Below are 6807 nucleotides of genomic sequence, written 5' to 3' on the forward strand. Positions count from 1 at the left end.
AGAGAGAGAGAGAGAGAGAGAGAGAGAGAGAGAGAGAGAGAGAGAGAGAGAGAGAAAGAGAGAGAGAGAGAGAGAGAGAGAGAGAAGCACTCTAGTTGTCAAAGTGAGAGACTAGAGTGAAGTGGATAGTAGAGTGAAGGAAAGTAGAGTGAATTGGTGCATCTTAGATGCACAACGCTTCTCATCATATCATTTTTTGAGATTGTAAACCTCTTTCCACTGCATTGTAAAATGCATATTTTACACCCCAAAAACCACTTGTGAAAGCCTTCAAAAAAGGAGAAGAGTGGTACCACCTATCCATGCTTTCACCCCATTAGGTTGTAAACCTTTTGATCGACACCATCCATCAAAGAAACATGTCCCAACCCTTGGGAACAAAGACTTTCCTAGTACTTTTGGGTTCCCACCACCATGGGGTAGGGGTTATTGCACTAGGCAATGTCTGTGGTGGTTCAAATGTTTTATACAAACTATAATCCTACCTTCTTACTAGTTGATAGACACCATCATCAAAGAAAACTACCCCAACCCTTGGGAACAAAGACTTTCTTGGTATTTTTGGGTTCCATTTCAAATTTTAATCCTAATGCCCATGGCGGTTCAACTATTTTAGACAAATACAATCCAATCATTCTTGCCTTGTTGATGGAGACCATCAACAATGAAACTCATCCCAACTATTGGGATGAAGAGTGCCTTATTGATGCTCTTTTATCAACAAGGAAACCCAACCCTTGGGATAAAGACTTTCTCGATACTTCCAGCTCCCAACACAAGGGGGTAGGGGTCATTACGCTAGGCAATTCCCGTGATGGTTCAAATGTTTTAGACAAACTATAATCCAACCTTGTTGCCTTGTTGATGGACACCATCCATCAAGGAAACTCGTCCCAATTCTTACCATCCTTGCACCAAGAAATGCGCTTGGTGTTACAAATATTTTGGAGAACCCCCATAGGAGCAAAAGTGATTATACTATGCAATGTCTTAGTCATTTTATCTTAATTTATAAACCTGAATTCAAGTTTTTATTAATGGCCTTTTATTGTTTACATTATTTGCTTAAGGAGGAGAGTTTACAAAGATTAAGGTGTCTTATATAATACGTTTTACAATTTTAGGAATTTGCAATGGCCGTGCTTCTTCACATGAATTCATTGATCATGCTTGGTTTATGATGGAGAAGCCAAAGAGCTACCACCTTGTTGTCACTTCAGTGAAAGTGACAAGTCCCAAAATTTCTAGTCAAGCAATTGGAAGTACCAAAGCTATCTTGAAGTTGGATGTGCTTTCACATGGGGGCTACTTGATATCCGAATGTGATGATAAGATGAAGGACCAACATATAATAAAGTTGAGGATAGAATCTAAGAAGTACTTCTTGCGAGAAGTGCCAAATTCCACAAAGCATCCATACATAGGTGATGCCTTGCATTATCTAAAGTCTATATGGGATGCATTGCTAGATATTGGGGATAATCAAGATGGTGGTACACTTAGATATCTTGAGGGTTTTGTACAACCTTCACCTTCAATCCCAACTATCCAACCGTAGGTGTAGAGTGTAATGAGGAAGGAAGAGAAAAAGACACTATCCAAGTTTGATGCTCATATGGAAGCTATGGTTGTACTGCACAGAGGACAAAAAAGATCTCAACCTCAAATAATTGACCCAAAAGTAACCCAATTACAATGAGGTTAGGGGTTGGGTGATGATGAAAATCACAATGAAGATGAAGAAGGTGAAGAAGCCAAACTTATAGAATCACTTCTTGTAGATACTTTTATAATCATTGATATACACTTTGATGGTGATGAAGGGTGTATATGGGGATTCGCACAATATTCAATGTAGTCAATACACATCAATCAGGCTTCTTTGTTTACCAATCAATGAAAGCTTGATGAGGAATTTACAACAAAGTTATATGACGATGCAAGGCAGGCCAAAACAACAGCTCCTAGTAATATCACTCTACATCCAATGTCATTCAAAAAGCTTGTAAGTGACGATCTAGTGTTGTATGATGTGACTTTCTAAAAGCATGTAGACTTCTTTACAACACTTGAGGAGTTTATATGGACTGACATTGTTTGTAAAGCGGCACTTTATGAGAGAAAGTACAAGGATGATGATGAAAAGAAGTATATGAGCTCTAGAACGAGATACCTTGAAAGGTGCAGGTTTGAGCCCATTGATGGGAAAGGCTTCTGTGAAGCATGTAGAATTGCATGCGAGGAGGCCAGAAGAGGAAACTCACCATTCAAGGAGTACATGCAAAAGTTTTCAAGAGTCATCACTTATATTTGTTTATTTGAAGATGAGTCAAAGTATATTAGACTCCATCAGGCTCAATAATGAACGTTTTCAAAAGAAGAAGAACTCAACTCTTTTGGAGGTTCTTATTAAAGAAAGAGAGTTACAGTTTAGCCACTACCCTCAAAGGGTAAGAGACCCATCGTGAAGTTATTAGGAAAGTAGGTGCAATTTTATAGGTACCTTGACAGCTATCGTAAATGATGTTTAGCCAAGTCTTCAAGATATTAAAAGAGCCATTAATAAATATAGGGATTACACATGCATTGTATTTTGTCTTGAAACAATCTTGATGTATCGTGGATGTATCCATTACATTCAAATCTGGTATGATATCATTTGGGTCACCTAAACATGAGGTAAGCAAGAAGCAAAACGTCATAGAGATTGTGTCAATTATTTGGTGGAGGGTGGTTTGCAATAAGTTACTAAATGGGGAATGCTTTTTGGGTAAGAATAACAAGCAAGGAATACTTGAAAGGCTGAAGCTGCATATAAAGCATTAAAGTTTTTTCTTTGTTCATATGAAGAGTTGGTGGATTAAGAGTATCAGGTGGACAAACAAAAAGTACGTGGGATAGGAACAATGGTTGACAAGAATTGGGCCATGCAATGGGTAAAATCATGCAGTATCAACAAAGGAAGTTCAAGCTAAGATGCCTATTTGCATGGAGATGATGTATGTACATATAAAGTCAAATGGCATGAAAAAAGATGCAACTTCAAGTCCTTCACAAGTCTTTCATGTTCTCCTATGAGGTTGGTTTGTCAGAGGACAATTTCAATTATGTTATTGTCAAGGGAGTTGATACTGAAACATTTATGGCAGTGGGTAGTGAAGCTTGGGAGAACCATATTAATTTTTCTTTGATGAACTATAGGATCTTTTAGTGTCAGGTATTGTTCAGCTTATACGAGCTATGATATAGGGTCTTATGGCAAGGCAACCAAGAGCGACATTTGTCATGTTTATCACAAATGCACAATGGGATGTATTGTTTGTTAGTTTGAAATTTGCATTCAAGGATGTGATTGGAAAGGTGTTACATGTTATGGTATTTTGGCATGAGCATAATTATTATGGTGACACTGGTATCCAAATCTTGTAACCCATGATGGTTGTATTTATGCATAGGGGTGATGGTCCACCATTTGAAGTTCCTTGAAAGACCCTTGGGCTCTTTTCTTAAGAGAGAGAAACATTAAAAATAATCCCCTCTTCTCTTGATTATCGATGTCCATAGCACCCCTCCTTGATAAAAGAGATGGTAGAAGCATATCGGATGAAAGTTTGGAATGTGTCGTTCTATGGAATGGGTTTAGCTACACAGAGACTGTATTACAAAAAGGAATCAATGTGATTGTCATTGATGCCCCCCATTGGATTGATTACTCTGATACTTACTTCAGCTGCATGCCCACATTCTGAAATAAAGAGGAAGGGAGCTCTAATGTGGACTCAAGCAAAAAGTGCCGGACATCTCAGGGGACTCAAGTGAGAAAGTCATAGAAAATGTAGACTCTACTACTAAGAATGGTAGCTCTGCATCTAGGGAATCTAAAACTAGTAGCTCTACATCAAAGAGCTCATGTCTAGAACTATACACAAAGATGAAAATGGACGAGAGCTTACAAAGGACCATTAGTAATAAGGGAAGGCAACAACAAGAAAGAAAGCCAAAATTGTTGCGGTAGAAGGCAAAGGGAAAGCAATGGAGGTCCAAATATAGAGCATGAGACCTCAAAAGGAGGTTATTTTGAAGGTAAAGGGAAGTGGAGTTCTTAAGGATGCAGTACCAACAAGTAAAGTAGATGTACTACTAGGTGGTGAGGAGCTTGCATCTGACATCTAGCAGACTCATCCATGCTACAATGTAGTATTGGGAAGTGATGATTCTATACTTGAAAGCTCTAAGACTAGTCTAGAGTAGCCTATTAGTTAAGATCTTGGCAGTGAAGTGCCTGACATGGCTACTTAGGTCACTACTCACTATCTCAAGAAGTTAAACTTGATAAAATATGTCAAGCTTTGTTGGGTGTAGGGTATAGTGCTGAACAATCAAAAGAGGAAGTTAAACATCTAAGGCAAGAGGATCTTGAGAAATATGAAGAAGGAAATCATGCAAACTAGAGTGTCTTACCTATATGTAAATCCTATTTTGAAATAAAGAAATATTTTTGGCTTTCTCAACTATGTGTATGAATATTTTTTAAATAGTTTATTTTAATGATGTGTATGAATATTTTTAAATAACTTGTTTTGATACTTCAACAATGAATATCAAGACCAAGATGGCATTCATCTTTAAAAATTTGTTTTGGTGTTTTTCAATATATTTTTGAACAATTTGTTTTCATAATGACTAAATGGTGGCAATGCAATTTTATTTTAATATTTCAATGGTGAATATTTTGGATTAATTATTTTAGTTTAAAATTTTGATGGATGGTGAACATTTTAACATGAACTTGATTGGTTTAATAGTTTGTTAAGTGTTGGCTTAATTATTTTCTTTTAGTCATTTTATTCTTCTATGTCGAAGGATCAAAATTACTCAATCCAAATGGTTGTGTAAAGTGTTGGCTTAATCAGTTTGTTTTAATCTTTTAATGGTGAATATCAATAGCAAGAAGGTGTATATGTACACCATTTGTCTAAGAGAGAATTATATTCTCATGTGTCTACGATCAAAATTACTCTATAGGAGTCTGTAAAGTATTGGCTTAATCATTTTATTTAAATATTTTTAATGTTGAACATTAACTTAATTGTATGTATGCCACCTCTCTATCTCTATCTAAATAACCCTTATTTTTTCATTGATTACTCTATGCATATTGACATGATAATTTTGTTTTAATATTTTAATGGTGAATATGAACTTAGTTATATGTGCACCATCTCTCTTAGACCTCTATCTCAATAACACTTATTTTTTCATTGGTTACTCTATGCAAATGGGTAAGTAAGATTTTCAAGAACTATTGCAATATTTGTTTTAAAATATATGGGGGAAAAATCATGGGACTATGATATTAAAAAACTTTGGACTTGCATTTAGTCCAGTTTTAGTATTGGACTTTAGACAAGTCCGAAAATTCTAAATATAGTGTTCATGTGTGCTTCTGAATTTATGTAGAATGCACGATTAAGGTCTAATTAATGTGAAATTTGAAGTCATAAATTGAATCTACGTTTTGTCATGGTGCCTTTTTACACAAAAAAAGAAAAATGTTAGTTGTGGTGTTATGCTCCTTAGAGCTCTAGATTGAGAGCTAAGGATTTTATAAGTAATTGTACCCATTATGGATTTGATTTATATTGCAAGTTAAACAAAGAGTAAATGGGTTTTTTGCGAGTTAAACAGAGGGTAAATGGTCTTTTGGTGAGTTAAACAGAGAGAAAATGGGCTTTTTTGTATGAAGGTAATGCATCATTTACCCCTAGTCCCAACTCTAAGGAGATGGTCTCATAGTTTTTCCTAACTTTCTGAAATGTGTGACAATTATGGTAGCATATTCAATAGGTGAAGAATATTTTGCCAATTTTGTAAGTAGTGAAGACTTATTATCAAATTGCAATTGGCAATTGGGACTATGTTGCCTTTAATTGTAGGGCATTATACAAATCCTTCAGTTGAGGGTGACCTCTCCACCCATGTGGACTTCACCCAAGGAGGGTTAGTACACCCCTAGTAGAGGGAAGTTACATTAGGGAGTAGTGGATAACTTTGTAACTGTAGGGACAGTTATAACTATCCCTAACAGCAAGTAGTAGTGGCCTTATCCACCACATCATGTTTTGAATTATTTCTGTTTTTGATTGTTACCCGACTGAGGTCAGATGATGTTATAAGCTGATCTTTACCTCTTGTATGGGGGTTGTTGTTGTGATTTGCTAGAATACAATCTACTAGTAATATTTCTATTGCATACATAGTTATCTCAGTTCTTTGTATGTTTTGAGTTATCTTTTCATATTTTCGACATTAGTCAAACGTAAGTCCGACCCTGGCATTACCATTTCTAGGTGTAGATATGTGTAGGTGTTTTTCAGCCTTTCAAAGACACCATCAACACTATTGGTGATCTTCTACTACGTTCAAACTCTGATTGTCAGTTGTTGCTACATAACAATTCTACAAGAGTGCAAAACCCATAAGATCTACAATGCCACTGGATAAATAGACTAGCACATGCAACAACTTCCAAGGAAATTAAATATACAACGAAGCATGGTCACAGAGACAACTTCTCACAAAGAAGAAAAGGCACACAACCACGTTCAACAAGTGAAATCCTTCAAAAATCACTTGAAGCTGGTCCAGGGTCAAAATTCCTTCCATAGTTTTGTTATCGACTTTATCCAATGAAAATTAGCTAGATAGCCGCCACAACACTTTGGACAAGTGAATACATTGTGACGAGTGAGGTGGCTACAAAACTATAGCTTAGAGTCTGCAATCAGCAAAAAGCAAATCCTAATT

This window comes from Dipteris shenzhenensis, chromosome 30 (genome assembly GCF_047967505.1).
Source record: "Dipteris shenzhenensis isolate YYH24624 ecotype China chromosome 30, Dip_SZ_1.0, whole genome shotgun sequence".
Taxonomy (NCBI): Eukaryota; Viridiplantae; Streptophyta; class Polypodiopsida; order Gleicheniales; family Dipteridaceae; genus Dipteris; species Dipteris shenzhenensis.